Source organism: Microtus pennsylvanicus, chromosome 2, assembly GCF_037038515.1.
Source record: "Microtus pennsylvanicus isolate mMicPen1 chromosome 2, mMicPen1.hap1, whole genome shotgun sequence".
Lineage (NCBI taxonomy): Eukaryota > Metazoa > Chordata > Mammalia > Rodentia > Cricetidae > Microtus > Microtus pennsylvanicus.
The window spans coordinates 97,856,162-97,873,926 of NC_134580.1; the positions used below are offsets into that span (position 1 = coordinate 97,856,162).

The following is a 17,765-nucleotide window of genomic DNA, read 5'->3' on the forward strand; positions in this document are numbered from 1 at the left end:
ATGAGGCAGAGTCTTACTGTGTAGCCCTGGATGGTATGGAACTCAAGACATAGATCAAGCTAGCTATGAACTCAGAGATCCATCTGCTTCTTTGGGTATAGTAAGAGTGTGCCAGCATTCCTTGTTATGGTGCTCAGCTTCTCAGGAGGAGGAGGAGTTGTCTCTTCCCAGCCTTCAGTGTAAGAACAGATTTCTCGCTGCCATTATAGCGTGTTCTATAGGATGTCATTTGGAAGACTAGCCATGGAGAAGTTTATCGTTTTCTCAAAATTGAATCAGTTTCAAAGAATGAACGTGCTATTTTAAGTGTTATGTGCCACATCTTTTTGTGGGTAGGGAGCTGAAGCAGCCTGTAATTTGTGTTTGCCGAGAGAAATGTTCTGTGAAATCATTTATACTTAACACCAAGGGCATTTCTGTTATCCTTGTAATCACCAAAAAGTCAGAAGTGGAGGAAAAGGTGCTGGAGGAAAAAGGGTGCTGTGTCTGACTTGGGTCCAGACGAGGGGATTCTAGGAAACAAAGGACAAATACACATGCACACATATGATAAAGCTATGACAGGGCAGGATGGAGGGCTTAGCTAGTCTCTAGGAGGTTTCTGTAGGAGCAGTCTCCGGCAATAAACATCTAGAAGGAGAAAGGTCTGGTTGCTAGTCTGTACACCCTGATCAATTTCCAACAGCATTTGTTCTCAGATTCCCCAGGAAGGCTTTGCCATTTCCATACGGGTAACAGCTTTGCAAAATTGCTCAATTGGTCCATGTGAAAATCATGTTCACTCAGGACTTGCACTCACTCAGACCTTCTTCCGTTCCCTACAGAAGGGGAAGGAGCAAATGGCAGTGTGCACAAGGGCCGAGGATGGCCTGCAGAGACAGTCCTCTTTCTATTTGGTGATATTTTCCAAAAGATTTCACAAGAAATCGTGTGGTTTGGGAAGCTGTGTGAACCAAGTTGATGAGCACCGATAAGCTGAATTTTGGGCAAAGAAGTAAATGTCACATCGCTCTTCACATATTGCAAGGCCTATTTATCTCTTATTATATATAATATATATTATACATATGAGTGTTTTTCTACATGTATTTATATTTACTGTGTGTATGTTTGATGCCTATGGGTGTCAGAAGAGGGTGTTATATCCCCTGAACTTGGGTTAGGAATAGTTGTGAACGACTGTATGGGTGCTGAGACAAGAACCCAGGTACTCTGCAAGAGCAGTAAGTGTTCATAACCTCTCAGCTGTCACATCGACCCTGCAAAGCCCTTTTAACTGTCAGACAAAGTTGCCACAATAAAACCTCTGGATGTTAACCTCGTGTCAATAAACACTGGCCAGATCTAGTTCGTGGGAGGAAATGGTTTATTTCAACTTACTTCAATCCATCATCAAAAGAAGTCAGGGCAGGAGCTAAGGCAGAGGTCACATAGGAACACTGCTTAGGGTTCTCTTCCCATAACTTGTTCATCTTACTTTCATTGTTTGTTTTTGTTTTTTTGAGACAGGATTTCTTGGTATAGCTCTGACTATCCTAGAACTCACAATGTAGACTAGGTTGGCCTCAAACTCAGATCCACCTACCTCTGCCTCCCAAGATTAAAGTGCTGGGATTAAAGGTGAGGACCATCACCACCTGGGTAATCTTGCTTTCTTACATAGCATAGGTCTCTGTCCATGATTGGCACCATACACAGTGAGCTGGGCCCTCCCATATCCATCACTAATCAAGGGAATGTCCCCACAGATATGTCCCTAGGCCAATCTGATGGAGACAGTTCTTCAATTGAGAATGTTCCCTCTTCCCAGGTGATTCTAGTTTATGTCAAGTTGACAAAATACCCAATCATATCTCAAAATTAATTTAAAAATAAATAGGGCTGAGGATGTAAGTTGGTAGAGTGCTTGCTTAACGTGCACAAAGTTCTGGGTTCCACTCTTAGCACTGTATAAAACCAGGCATGGTAGCATACATCTGTAATTCCAGCATGGGAGGTAGAGATGGGAACCAGAACTTCAAGATCATCTTTTAAAATTTATTTTTATGTGCACGGGTGCTTGCATGCACATCTGTGTACCAGTGTAGCTAGAGGAAGGGTACTGCATCCTCTGGAACTGTAGTAACAGATAGTTGTGAGCCACCGGGTGGCTGCTGGGAATTGACCCGCCCTCTGAAAGAACAGGCAGTACATTGAATCATTTAGCCATCTCTCCAGCACCTCAAGGTCAGTTTTCTGTATGAGATCCAGTTTCAAAGAACAGTGAATAAATAAAAGCATGTTTGTGTCAGCTCAATGGCATAGGCTCAGTATTCTTGATGTTAGTAGTATGTACACGGTATGTAGTGATATTGTTTGTAATCTAACAAATAAAGCTTGCCTGAAGATCAGAGTGCAGAACTAAGCCACTAGTTAGCCACAGAGGCCAGGTAGTGGTGGCACACAAGACTCAGGAGACAGAGACAGGTGGATCTCTGTGAGTTCAATCAAAGCCACTCAGGGCTACACGATATTGAATCTGTCTAAAAGAGAAACACGCAAAGGTGATCCAGCACTTGGGATTGCATGTCTTTAATCCCAGCATTAGGGAGGGGGAGACTGGAGTTAAAATGTGGCTGTGTGGAAAGAATAAGATAAGGCAGGAGGAGACAGGAGTTCAGGCAGTCCATGGATGCAGTCTGGGGTTTCATAGAGACAGGGTCACCCCTTCAGTCTGAGCATTGGTAGAGGTGAGAACTCTCTAGTGTTGGCTGCTCTGCTTCTCTGATCCTTGAGCTTTCATCCCTGATAGCTGACTCCTAGTTTTCATTATTAAGAACAATTAGAATTAGAGCAACATGGTTAAATTGGAAGAAAAATAGTTGGATGATAATTGAATACTGTATAGTAAAAATGTAGAAGACCAGAGTTAACAATATTAGAGAAATCAATTTCAAGAGTTACTTAGGCTGGGCGGTGGTGGCACACGTCTTTAACCCAGCACTCAGGAGGCAGAGGCAGACAGATCTCTGAGTTCGAGGCCAGCCTGGTCTACAAGGTGAGTTCCAGAACATCCAAAGTTACACAGAGAAACCCTGTCTCAAAACAACAACAACAGCAACAATGAGTACTTAGTGCCATGCTACAGTCATTACGACTGTGTGGTAGGCTCAACAGTTAGGAGCACTGACTGCTCTTCCAGAGGACCCAGGCTCAAGTCCCAGCACTCACATGGTGGCTCTCAACTGTCTCAGGGTACCTGTCAGCCTTACACAGGCATACATTCAAACAAAACACCAATGCATATAAAAATAAATAATTTTTAAAAAGATTGTGGTATTCTTCAGCACCGATTCTTAAAAGTAAAAATTTAAAGGAAAAGTATAAAATATAAACTTAACCAAATAAGTTGGGATTCAGATGACAGAGGTGGGAGGATTGCTGAAGGTTTAAAGTATGTGTTGAAGAGATGGCTTGGCAGTTAAGAGCTGGTCATGCAGGGACCCAGGTGTGATTCTCAGCACTGATATGATGATTCACAGTGATCTGTGACTCCAGATCCGTGGGCTCTGACACCCTTTTCTAACCTCCTCAGGCAACAAGCGCACATGTGATACATGCATATATGAAGTATTCATTTACATGAAATATTTAAAAATATATTTAAAATAAAATAAACATGGATATGAATATTAAATAGAGGGCTGAGACTATAGCTCAGATGAGTGCTTGCCTTATATGCATGAAGGTCTGAGTTTTCACTACACACATAGAACAATCAGGCAGGAGTTACGGAATGTTACCGAACATTCCTCACTTATACCCCATATAAATAGGAAGGACAAAATGAGTTAAGGATGATAAGACTACTTTCTGGGCTTCAGCTTAGCACAACTGCCATTCCTTGGTAATCGATCAAGGCACCATTGCTTGATATTGCTCATTTGAATTACTGTTGTCTGTACATCCGTCTGTCCCTACTCAGTCGTGCGCTTCACCATCGCTCTCTTTTGCTGCTCACCGGGACCCTTCAGCTGGCCTCAGTTGGCTGTGGCCTTCTAACTGGGTTCCGTAATATCTAGCTAACTACAGCGACTCTTTCCCATTTGTACCAACACTGTCTGGACGCAGTAAAACAAAGTTTGCTTTGAACACAGAGGCTTATGTAATCCTTTGTAGGCATTCTATAGCCCACATATGTACATATACACAATACTGTGTGAAGTGTGATGATCCAATACATTGTAAACACTGGAAGAAGAACCCGTGTTTGGACTGAGGACACTGTTGCTCAGTTGGCACGCAGGACATAACCAGTGTGGTAAAATTACCTTCTGTTACGTAGGTAAATTTGAGGTCTTTGCCACCTGCCAGCCATAAACGGAAATCAAGATGCATGGTAAGTTGCAGCCAATGAAGCAATGTATCTTGTGAATTTATTATTATTCAATAGACTCTGACATTCTGGAAATGCACAGCCATGTTTTGTCCGTGCATGGCATAGCGCTCTTACCACAGATACTTCAGCCTAGGAATTTGGACTTAATAAATGGGATAGATGATAACCCTGCTGTTTAGCAAGCACAGCTTACTCTTGGCATAGCATGGACGAGTAACGCTATTGCCTTCCCAGCCTCTCCTGGAACCATTGCTAAAGGATCAGTTGGAAGAAACAACAAAACTGCCATTTAACACGTCTCATTCAGCGGACAGGCCCTCAAAGGTGAGGGAAACGGCGGTCTTGTGTTGACCTTTAAACAGCTGGCTTTTGAGATTCTAAATGGGTCAAAATCAGAAGAACGGAAACCTTGAAAATTGTTCCTCTGGGTGTAATGTTAAGCCGGGGATAAAAATTTTTTAGGTCAAGACAGAAATCACTAATAACAGTTTATTTTAACAGTAAAGCTAACAACAGTCATTCGGCCTTGCCACACTATCTTACTAAAAAGTGAGCCTACCTCCAATCGGACTTTTTTTTTCTCAAGTGAATTACAGTAACCCCTTTCCTCATTAACTTAACCTGAAGCATACAGCACCACCAACAACAAAAATAGAACCAGAGAGGGAAGCGTGCTGATTGATGTGCCTTCTAGCCAATCTGCGACGGAAGGAGAGCGCGCGAGCAAGATGCTATCCAATCAGCACTCGGAGGTGGGGCGGGACCTTTCGCGCCTCCGCCCCGGGGTTGGTGGATCGGAGAAGGAGCGAAGATGGCGGAGTGAGGCGTTTCCCGGGCAGCTGGCCTCCGGGCCCGGAGCGGGCCTCCCGCTTGAGGTGGAGTACTTGTGCTGGACCGCGTGAGGTGAGCCGAGGAGGCCGTTCGTTCTTCGGACGACGAACAGCCTGTGGGGCGGCGTGGGACGGGACGGGATGGCGACGAGCCTAACGTGGGAGCCGGCGGGGCCTGGGCCAGACAGGGCTTCCCTTTCGCCGCGGCGTCGGGTCGGCCCGCGCCGCCTCCCGGTGTGTGGCCGCGTCCGTCCCTTCCCGGAGCTCCACGCCCTTCTCCGTGCTCTTGGCTTTGGCCGCCGTGTGCTTTACCCTAGTCCTCCACGATCGCACTCGCGCCGGCTGTGTCTGGAAGCCGCCGTGTACAGCGCCCATGTATTTTTCTAAGACTATTTCTGTATTGTTTTAACATCCACCGTGACCTGTTACCGAGGGCGTCAGCAGTTAAGGTAACAATGAGGCCCGCTGCAGCTCTGGGTGTTTCGTGTCCCCAGCGCGTTGACCTTGAGATTTGCGGTAACAGGCTCCCTCTGGTATTTTCTTCTGAGTCGGTGTCACCGATAGGCTCTTGCAACCTTTACCTCATACTCGCACCTGCCAAACTTTTATGACCATAGTAAGCAGCGTTGTCCTTGTACGCCCTCATGATGTCTTTATGGCGCATTAATTTCGGCTGACAATAAAATTAACCATTGTTGATTTCTTGCCCAGAATTAAGGGAAACGGTTTACCTTTTTTTTAATTAATTTTTTTAAAATTTAAATTTATGAAGCATCCCTTTGTAATGTGGGTCCCCTTTGTTGGCTCTTGAGTTCAATTCTAGGCAGGTCTGTGTTTCTGATTTCTGGTTTGGCGAGGCATGTGCTTGGTGTGTTGATCCCAGACCTGAACTATATAGCTATCAAAACCTTGTCTCAAGATTAAACTGCCACAGCCAGGTGTGGTGGCACATGCCTTTAATCCTAGAACTTAGGAGGCAGAGTTTGAGGTGAGCCTGGTTTACAGAGTGAGTTCCAAGATAGCCAAGGCTACCCAGAGAAACCCTGTCTCAAAAAACCAAAATATAAACAAACTGACACATTAGTGGGAGCCAGTTCAAGTATCATAATGTGAGTGACCTTTTTTGATAGATAATATGTTTTTTGTTAGCCCTAGATTTAGCAGAGCTGACAGCAATAAAGAAACACTTGCTTAGAAAAAAAGCAACAAAAACAAACCCTCACCTTTGGCAGTAGTTTTGCTTTTTTAAATCTGATCCACAAGAAGAAGAAGAAGAAGAAGAAGAAAAAAGTATCAACCAGAGGAAAGGAATATAACATCCTTCCCCATCTTAAAAAGAGAAGTGTATTTGCAATAAAAGCAAAAGTCCTATCTAGGTGACTATACACTGCTGGAAGTTTTATGCACAATTACACTTTTTTCCCTCCTCCAAAAAAACTCCATAGTATCATAAATTCTAAGAGAACAGTGTTGCATAAAAGCTTCAGAACTACTTCCCCAAAAAGGTTGATGTTTTTAAACATTAGTTCCAATGTAGGCAGACAGAAAGTGACTTTATGGTTATTCTTTTAATGTTTTCGTTATTATTTATTATGTATACAGTATTCTGCCTGTATGTACACCTCCTGGCCAGAATAGAGATTTAGATCTCATTACAGATGGTTGTGAGCCACCATGTGGTTGCTGGGAATTGAACTCAGGACCTTCGGAAGAACAGTAGTGATCTTAACCTCTGAGCCACCTCTCCAGCCCTGGTTATTCTTTTAGAATACTTATGAGTGCATTTTTCTTAGAATGGTTGAGTTGGAATATCATTGCATAGTAATGCTTGTAGTACTAGTGAAGGGTGCTTTGGTGGTTCAATGAGAATGGCCCCCATTGACTCATATGTTTGAATTCTTGGTCCCAAGTTAGTAGAACTATTTGGGAAGGATTAGGAGGTATGACCTTGTTAGAGGTGTGTATCACAAGGGTCATGCTTTGAGGGCCAAAAGACCCAAGTCTTTCCTGTTGGGTCTCTGCCTCCTTGCTGTTAGAGATGTGAGCTCACCTGTTCCTACTACCATGCTTTTTCTCTGCTATCATGGACTCTCACGCTCTGGAATTAAAGCCCAATTAAATGATTTCTTCTATGTATTGCATTAGTCATGGTGTCTTATCACAGCAATAGAAAAGAAGTTAAGACACTTATCTTTCTGTTCTTTTTATTTTCAGAAACCTTAGCACATAGGATGAATATTTTCGTGACCGTAGGTGCTTTTATATTCAGCTCAGAATTCTGAACTCAGGATATAGCAAGTAAGTAGTAATGGGATAATCATTCCAAATACTGTTATAGTGATAGAATTAAAACTAAACCATTAACTTCAACAGATGATGAATATTAAAAAGACTACAACCCTTTATTCCCAGCACTTGGTATTTGGGAAACTGAGGTAAGGATTGAATTTGAAACTAATCTGGGGGTATATAACAAGACATTTGTTGTAATAAATAAAACCCAAAGACCAGCTGGGCAGTGGTGGGGCACACCTTTAATCCCAGCACTCAGGAGGTAGAGGCAGGTGATCTCTGAGTTTGAGGCCAGCCTGGTCTACAGAACAAGTTCTAGGGCAGCTAAGGCTATACAGAAAAACCCTGTCTCAAAACAAACAAACAAAAAACAGCTGGGTGGTGGTGGCACATGCCTTTAATCCCAGCACTTGGGAAGCAGAGGCAGGCCGATCTCTGTTAGTTCGAGGCCAGCCTGGTCTACAGAGTGTTCCAGGACAGGCTCCAAAGCTACAGAGAAACCCTGTCCCGAAAAACAAAACAAAGAAAAAGAGCGAGAGAGGGAGGGAGGGAGGGAGGGAGGGAGGGAGGGAGGGAGGAAGGAAGGAAGGAAGGAAGGAAGGAAGGAAGGAAGGAAGGAAGGAGAAGAGAGGAGAGAAACCAAAATATTATGTGTATCTGTGTGTGAATGTTTTCCCTACATGTGTGTCTGCCCTCTGTGTGGTCCACCACCTGGATGAATAGGATCCTCTGCAGGCACGAGTGTTCTTAACCGCGTAGCCCTCTCTCCAGCCTCACAAGGTTTCTTTTTAAAGGATAGAAAAGATGCCATTGACTTATGGCATGGTCTTACTACTTACCTCAGCCTGGCTTTGAACTCTAATTCTCGTGCCTCAGCTTCAGTACTACAGGCTACAAGTTAATTCAGCACACCTAACTATTTATATAACATGAATAATAAAATAATTCATGTGCACATGTGTATGTATGTTTTAAATACTGATTTTAAAAGTAAGTTTATATAGGGGTCCCTGACCTAATCTTCCTATTTTAAATTTGCTATGTTTTCCAGGAGTTTCTATGTTGTCTTCTCAGTGGGCATCCTGGTTCTTTCATCCAGCCACTTCCCTAGTGGAGTGCGGATGTTTTCTACAGATACCTCCGTGGTTTGGAATGGAGACTACACCGAGAAGCCCAAGGGTGCAGATGTCCTGCTGACTTCAAGAGGACACCGACCGGCCTGGCTATTCTGCTGCACTTGGCTTCAGTAGAAAGACACCGTTTGCAAGTGGAAGGAAGATGGTTAATTTGAACAGGTGCTTAGGTTATGCATCGTGGACTCTTCCTTTTAAAGCTCCAAACAACAAATCAAATACCAAATGTGGGTGACTTCAGGTTTTGTTTTGTTTTGTTTTTTTAAGTCTGCCAGTTTTAACACTATTATAAGCACAGTAAAGACTAATAGTAAATTCCAAATATCATTATTATTTGAGGTGAAAGAAACATCTAAATCCTGATTTACCCTTTGACAGATTTCCTGGACGAAAACAGGTCTCCAGTATGATAAAAGCAAAAGGCAAGAATGATATCAGGGTTGGTTTCATATGGGAGTGAAACCATTGCAGTTTGTGTGCAGATTCACATTTTTATGTGTATAAAACCACATTTTTTAAATAAGATTTTTCTCCTGGAAAAGAAAGCTGTCATTTATGAAAAGGCTTTGGACAGTTTGATGGTCTTTAGTGTTTGGATTTTGTCTGTTTTGCGTTTTCATCCTTCTCAGGAAGGACCAGCTGGGCCTGCGGCTAGTTCGGAGTGGGAAGAGAATAAGCTGGGGTGATGCTTGCCTCAGGCTGTCTGTGCTTGGGTGGCTGAGGCAGCAAGATCAGAAGTCCAGGTCCAGCTTGGGCCACATGGAGAGACTCCATCTCAAGAACAGCAGAAAAGAAAAATAAAACACCACTCTTTTGTTTCTCAAGGTTGTATTCTTGTGGGATCACATGTATCAATGAGACTTTGGTTTTCCATGTGACTGTGACTGGAAAGAAAATGGCGTGTGTGTTATGTGATGGACCTGATAGTGTCACTTGCCTTCAACTTTGGGTATTCAGGAGTGAAGGAAAAATAACTCGGCTTATAAATCCTTTCTTCTAAGAAAAAGAAGCAACAATGTCTTATGTAGCATCATCTGACATTTCAGCATTTTTAAATTATGTACTTGCATTTTTATAAAAGCATAAATAACTTTTCCTTCATCCCAAGATGGGTACTTAGACATTTATTTTTCTAGGCGATAACTTTAGGCTGAAATTCTGGGACTCAGGTAAATTTTCCCAGTTTGAATTGAACTTTCTTACCAGAAAATGGACCTCAGAAGCAATGTTCCCAGTCCTATGGTCAGTTCACTATATTCTTAGAAGAAATTCAGGATCTGAACAAAACTTCAAATAAAAGCAGGTCCAATAAAAACTATGGATCTTGTTGCCAGTCACTGTAGATTTAAAGGAAATTCAGGTTCAGGGATGGAGAGACCTCAAGAAAACTAGTTCCCATAAGAAATGATACATGTTTGTTTTTTCCTTTAACAGTTATGAGGAACCATCATGAAAACCTCTCTTTGCTTCCAAATCAAAGAAGTCCATTTTATGGGATGCCAGGCTTTTACAAGGGAGGGAACTGTTGTTTGCAGTGGTTGCCAGTAGAGAAGGAATTTTAAGCTTGCAAGATAACTTAGAAACAAGTACTGTTAGAGCTGATTTCTGGAACCATTTCCCAGTGTTGTGAATTTGAGTCATAGAAATGATCAAAAGTAGGAAATGTTGAACAATCTAATGGCTAGTCAAATTGGACAACAAATTTGAATTTATACTAAAAGCTTTTTTCATAAAACACTTATTATAAATAACTTTTTTCTTTTAGTTTTTTGAATCAGGGTTTCTGTGTAGCTTTGGAACCTGTCCTGGAACTAGCTCTGTAGACCAGGCTAGTCTCGAACTCACAGAGATCCACCTGCCTCTGCCTCCCAAGTGCTGAGATTAAAGGCCTGCGTCACCACTACCCAGTTTATAAATAACTTTTTAGTGAGATCAAACAATGGTAAAGCTCTAGAGAAAAGAGTTAAAGGTAACCTAGATTGCTGGACTTGGTATCCCGCACCTTTGAGCCACAGTATTTTGGGTGCTGAGGCAGGAGGATTGGCCACAAGATCAAGGCCAGCCTCAATGACAGACCCGGTCTAAAAATGAAGCAAAAATATAACCTAAATTTTTCTCTTTAAGTACTCCAGCCACTTATGTTTTCATTTAGAAGAAATGGAAGCCAGCTGGTGACTGAGAGCATCTCACAGATGCCTGATTCCTCCTACACCTTGCTTTTGGGCAACTTTGTGGGGTAAGGCCCACAGGCAGGGCTTTCACCACAAAGGCGATGTCACCTTTGCTCCAGATGCTTCAGGTTTGTAGCCTAAACCTCCAAATATTGAGTGCACTTTGTCAAAGATGCTCTTGTGTCCTGCATTGTTAGCACCAGATGGCATTTTCAGCCTGGGGACATTGCAGCCGTAGTTGCCTGGTGTGTGGTACATTTCCATTTTATAGTCTTGCTTGGGTTTTCTTAATAGCAGCAAAAACTACCATTTTAGAGCTGTGCTTCTATCTGTAGCCGTGCCTCCTCCCTTCTCCATGTGAGCTGGCAGTTTTTCTTTTGGAGTTACTAAACAAAAACGGGATATGTGCAATATAAATATATATATATGTGTATATTTTAATACTTGTGGACGAGTGTTACAAGTCGTTAAAGAACAACAAAATCACCAATGTCTTCCATTTTGAGATGTGTATAGTTTTGTAAGCAGTAGTGTTTGGTAGCATATTGTAGTGCCATGTTAGGGGTTAGTGCATGAATTTAGTATCATTTTTAAACTTCAGGATGAAATATTGATAATAGCTAATAGTGTAAAAAGAGTGGAAAATCCTAGACCTTTGCTTTTTCTCATGTATGAAAATAATGTATTCTCCCTGGGGATAGGAGATAAAGGCCAAAACAACTAATGTCTGAACAGAAATGTGGGTTCACATTGAAAAACATTGTGCGCGGGGAAATGTTAGCCTTTCACGAGGTATCTAGAAATAACTGCCTTTGTAGCTTTTCAGTCCTCAAAGCATGGCCTCATCCCATGATTGTCTTGCTCTCTCAGTTTGAAGCTAGCTTGTTCTTATATTATCGTCGTATTGTATGTCTTGGATTCATTTTCCCTATTTTGTGTCCAGAGAATTATTTTCTACTTCGCATGTCCAAGATGCTGTGCTAATTGCTTTGGAATGATTAATTTGTGGCCGTTTCCTTTCCTGTTTGCAGCATGTGTGCTAATTGCAGAACCTTGTCAGCAGTTTGGAGTATCCTCAACTCTAGGCTTTTTTTCTACTTTCCTTATGGAAATAAAGTAGTTGCTTTGTTTTGAAAAAGAAAGTTCTCTGTAAAATGGAATTCCTACCTCTAAAAGCTGCCTAGGAAACTTGGAAGTAACAGTTTTATGAGTGTTGAGGGTTCTTTTGGGGGGGAGGGGTGTGGTTATTTTGTTTTAACTTTAGAATTAGAGTCCCGCCAGGTGTGGTGGTGCATGCCTGTAATCCCAGCATTTGGGACACTGAGGCAAGATCAGGGGTTCAAGGTAATCCTTTGCTACATAGTGAGCTGGAGTTCAGCCTGAGCTACATGAGATCCTATCTCAGAAAACCAAAAGAAGGAAAGAAAAGAGAACCTAGGACTTATTAATTGTATTATATTGGTATGATAGAAAACGTAAAACTTTTTAATGGGACTTTTTTTCCCCACACAAACTAGGTATGAATCTAGTATTACCTATCCAGGGACCCAGGAATAGATCCTTGTAGAATAAATATCAAGTGGTGGTTAGCTTTTGAAAACCATTTAAGTTTAAGAAACAAGGGGGGGGGCGCTTGAAAAATTAATGCATATAGAGTAGCACAGTATATAGGAAAGAATATTTCCTACTGCAAAAAATAAAAGCCATAAATGAACTAAAAATGTTGAAGAGTTGGAACTTAGTAGCAATAACAGTTTTGCGTGTATAGTAAATTGTGTTCACAAAGCTGCATGGTTGAGTGATTACTATTTGAGTTTGTGAGCCTCTGCAGTCTTACAGAGTCCACAAAAGGAAAAAAGTCCTAGGTTTAAAAGCATTTAAACTATGAATGTATATGAATATATTTGCGTGAAAAATACCAACTTTCATGTGCGTTAAAGACAGTTTTCCCAGAGTTTACATCTAGTGCTTAATCTGGAAGCAGATGTGCTTCTCCAGTCCCAATGAAACCACCTTCATTAACAGTCACTTACTGTGTGGGATGACGTATGCTTTGTAACATTTGTTCATTGCATTCCTAGCTGCTCTGTCAAAAAGAAAAGTTTGTTTTTATGTGATTCGGGGAGGGGGCAGGGTGGAGAGCTTCCAGAACTTGCTGGCTTTTCCTTGTACTTGGGATCAAGGAAGTTAGGAATTAAAGGTAAACAAAATGGCTGGGCAGTCCCCAGCGTGGATTTATCTGTATGTCTTATATATGTATGTGATGAAGCTGGCCTGTGTGCGACTGCATATTTTTTAACAAGGAAAACCCAGCAAACTCATTCTTTCTTGATTTGAGGACTCCCACAGCTCACATCAAGACGTAAGAGTGGAACTGGGCTGACTCCTCACTTTACCTCATGTCCATTGTGGCCACTTGAACATCTGAAAAGATCTAGGTCTGGGTTCCTTTGTTTTCCCAGGGGAAAAAAGTAAAGGAGTAGTTTTGTAGATCTCAGACTCTAATGAATTATTTTATTACAAGCCTAAGGGTAGGGGAAAAGGCTATACTGAGCATAGTTTCTCTTTAAATGTCCTGTACTGTCCATGTTAGGTTATGGGACAACCAAGCAATATTAAGACAGCTGCATGATCATGGAGGCATGGCTTCATTCAGTTACATCAGAGATTACCCTTAACAGCCATGTTCTAAGTGTAAAACTATGTTACGAGATTTTGTCTCAAAGTATGTGGTTAATTAGTATTCAATCTTCCTATAGTCTCTTGTTTACTCTTTATGTACCTGTGATATGCAAAATATGAAGAGACCCCCCCCCCTACTTCAGGAGTTTACATTCTCATGGTGCTGTAGGTGCAAGCAAACTGTCTCTAATTTATTTAGAACATCGCTTGGCTATTAATTATACCATTTTGGAAGAACCCCTTGGCCAAGAGTTTTAAAATGCAGAGGGCTATGCTAAATTTCAGGGCATTACTGCTTGAGTTTACATTGTAACTCTGCTCCTAACTTTCCCCGGGGAGCTGTTCATTAATGTGAATCAGAAAAGAAACCATTCTGCCTAAGTATCCTCACTACCCCTATAGCTCTCAGTAAGTGGTCAACAAAACTTTCTGCTATGTATAGACAGTCACCTCGGTTCTTTTTCCCAGGGCTTTAAACTTATTCTTTACCCTCAAAGGGCCAGGATTTCTAGCTAAGCCTTTTAGAACTAAATAGAAGTCTTAAGTTTAGTCTTTTTGTATATGACTTGTTTTTGTTTTAAAGCAGCATTGTAGTAGATGTAGTACCTGACTGCATCTCTGAAGAATTTGACTGACATATTCAGTTGAAGTTTTGCATGTATCATTGCTTTTCCCACAGTTCTGAATCAAAGGGTTTGCATGTTTATTAAAGCCAGGCCTGGTCAAAAGTATAAGCAATAGTAGCAGGCCCATAACTGATTTTAGAATGCTAGCATTCTAATGCATGGTTGAAGTTTTTCATTTTTAGGTAGTTACTAGCAATTTTCTACATGCGTTTATCAATAATGAAGCAATAGATTCTTAAACCAATAGCTTGGTTTTGTTTGAATTATTTTCTAATTATAGATTGTCTTCCCTTGAAAAATGGGAAGTACAAGATAAATAAGGGGCAATCTTAAGACATTCAAACTGTTAGGAATACAGCAAGCAGTGCTCACTGTTTCCTAGCTCTATTTATTACCAAGCATGTTTGCAAATAAAAGATAAACTAAGCATGTTGAATAAGATGCTATAAATAGGATGGTGCAGGCTTTTAGAAGAGTCGGGAAATAACCTAAATAGGGTCACCTTACTAATAAGTGTTCAGTGTGCAAAACAACTAGCTGTGGGACTTGTCTGATTAGGTTTATATAGACTTAGTTTGGTATTTCTTAACACCAGATTAAGCCAGACATATGCTCTGTAGTCCCTGAACAGGCAGAAGCCAGCCTGAGTGCCATAGCTGGACTCCTTCACAAATTAGTATCTTGGAGGTGTATAGTATCAGTGTGCACATACTTGCATTTTTCAGCAGTGAGGCGTCTGTTCTGGAAGGGACCCAGCACTAAGAGGGACTCCAGAGTTACAGAAGTACTGCCATTGCTGTATCTGCAACTGTTGAGCTAGAGTTTTACTTTAGATGAATTGGTCAACATGTGGATCTTGCCTAAAACTTTTGGTTCCTGATGAGCAGGAAAAGTTTCTCTTCTTCCAAAAAAAGACATTTATGGGTGAACAGACATTGGTTTGTTATAGCAGTGAAAGGAGCAGAAGTGTGAACTGGTGGGAGAACATCTACCTGAGAAAATGGGTTCAGTTGCCAGCACTACCAAAAACCATGGTGGTCACATAAGAATTTCTTAGATTTCTTGACTTGGGAATGATCCAAGTAACAAATAGTTTTGACAAATAATGAGAAGTATTTATAATGTGTGAAAGACCTAAATTAAAATAAAACTGTTTCACTGGGTTTACTCCAATTTGCATGTTCTATGATGGAAATTTACTTTAACGTGTGATGTGGTGCTTTGCTATGGATGTCACCTAGGATGGTAATTTCCATCATTCAGAACTGGGTTAGAGTTGTCAGTGTGGTGTTTGCCTCCCACCAGAATACAAGAATTGAGGTGTGTAATGTGTCCCGAATAGAAATGTTCTTTGCACTTACTGATAAATCTGCCAGCCAGTAAAGATGTAAGGTCAGAGTTCTTAATTCTAACACTCTTCCTAATAGTCCACTAAAATAAATTAAAACATCACACAGGAAAATTAACTGTGTATTTGGTAGAGCTCAGACTTATAAACACCTTTAAAGTCAGACTATGGGTATGATTACTGATGATTTACAAAACAGTTTTAATACCTTTGGTAATGGTGTTCTGTGTCCTTAATTTAAATGTGGGTTTGTTTTGTTTTGGTTTTTTTGCATTGGATATAGCTCTTGAACACTGGGGCCAGTCCTCAGCACTGATACCTTATCCCAAGGATCAGACAGATACTCTGTCAGCGTGTTACTAGTCTGGGCATTAACCATAAACCACCCATCCCTATAATTAAAAAGGATTAAGAATACTCAAGTAATCTACTGGAGAGTGATGCGTCTGCCCTTCAGGCACAGGTGTTGCTGTTCGCTCGCTCTTCCATGTGCCGTACCCCCATTGCTCCACTGGTGTGTGAGGCGATGTGAAAAGAGCTGCCCTTCAAAAGGCAGCTTCTCAATCTATGCATCCTTGGGAGTTGTGAACAAATCTGACTCTTTGGAAAAGGAACTGTTGTGAGTGTGAAACTGCACCTGTATGTATATGTTTTTAGCAATAAAGCATGAGCTGAGAATGCACTGAAATTTCATTGTGTGCTGTTCCTTTGAAATGGGTGATTTCAGATAATGTAAGTTACACTGGGAAAAGAAGGCTTAAGTAGGCTTTAGGTGTCTTTCTGGTACCATTTCTTTGGGGGAGGGATTGAGACAAACACCTTGGCCTTGAATTCACAGAGACTCTCTTATGAGTGCAGGATTGAAGGTGTATATCACCACCTCCATTTTTATTTTTTTCTGGATTTCTTACTACCTTAGTTGTAGTGGTTTCTGGTCTGTTGCCAAGTGGTAACATAATCATCAGAAGAGAAGGAACATCACATTTTAACTTATTTTCCTTTTAAAGACCACCTCATGCTTCATTCAAATAAATACTTTGTTGTGGGATAATCTTTTTGTACACTGTGAAGATGCATCTCTGCTAAGGCACTTTCTGATTGGTTTAGTAAAGATCTGAATTGTTAATAGCAAGGCAGGAGAGGATAGGCGGGACTTCTAGGGAGAGAGAAAAGGGAAGAATCAGGCAGACACAGGAAGTAGGTACTGAGGAGAAGTAACAGGCCATGTGGCAGAACATAGATAAAAGGGTTAAGTTATAAGAGTTAGTCGGGAACAAGTCTGTATTTGGGAGCTGGAGATCCAAAGAAAGACCTGATCCTTAGTTTCTGTTAAGATTCTAAACGGGTTGGAGAGATGGCTCAGCAGTTAGGAGCACTGACTGCTCTTCTAGAGGACCTGGGTTCAATTGCCAGCACCAACAACAGTTCCAGGGGATCTGACCCTCACACAGACATACATGCAGGCAAACACCAGTGTGCATTAAACAGTATTCTTTTTTGTTGTTGTTATTGCTTGTTTGTTTTTTGAGACAGGTTTCTCTGTAGCTTGTCCTGGAACTAGCTCTTGTAGACCAGGTTGGCCTCGAACTCACAGGGATCCACCTGCCTGCCTCCTAAATGCTGGGATTAAAGGCATGCGCCACCACTGCCCGGTTTGTTCCGGTATTCTTTAATTCATTTAATCCTCACCATTACTGTGGTTACTGTTTTTAACCTTACTTTTCTGTTCAAGACTACTACTACTAAGTACCTCTCAGTCTAAATCTGAAAGGTTTATTCCTGAATCTGCTCTTAACAGCATGTTATGTTGGGCCTCTCAAAAATGGAAGTAGGTACCAGTGAGATGGCTCAGCAAGCATGTGAGCCTCCACACAAATGTACTTTTAAAAGAAAAACCTAATTTAGAAATAGAGAAGGGAAAGGCAGCAAGTTAGCTGCTCAGGTAAAGGAGATGAGCTCCCAGCCAGAGGACCCGGGTCTATCCTCAGGACAGAGCTGACTCTGCTAGCTGTCCTCTGACTTCCACTTTTCCATAGTGAACATAGATTTTACGGGGGAAACACATTTCCTGGACACACACGTAAATATGTATATAAACACACACATCTGCTTCCCAGTTTAATCTGAGTCAGGCTCAAGCACTTAATTTTCTATAGAAAGTCTCATCCAAAATGGCAAATCCAGACATTATGAAAAATAGTTATTAAATCAGAAATGTATGGAGGCTAGAGATTGCTCAGCAGCTAAGAGCACTGGCTTCTCGTTCAGAGGTCCAGGGTTCAATTCCCAGCACCCGCATGGCAGT

At 41.5% G+C, this 17,765-nt stretch overlaps 1 long non-coding RNA gene across 1 annotated transcript; it reads left to right on the forward strand.

Annotated features, from left to right (window-relative positions):
* Window positions 1–5,137: 5,137 nt before the first annotated feature.
* Window positions 5,138–16,148, forward strand: LOC142843823 (uncharacterized). Its single transcript, XR_012909695.1, has 3 exons — window positions 5,138–5,281; window positions 7,423–7,506; window positions 8,552–16,148. It is a non-coding gene; the product is annotated as an uncharacterized LOC142843823 (long non-coding RNA).
* The last annotated feature ends 1,617 nt before the right edge of the window (window positions 16,149–17,765 follow it).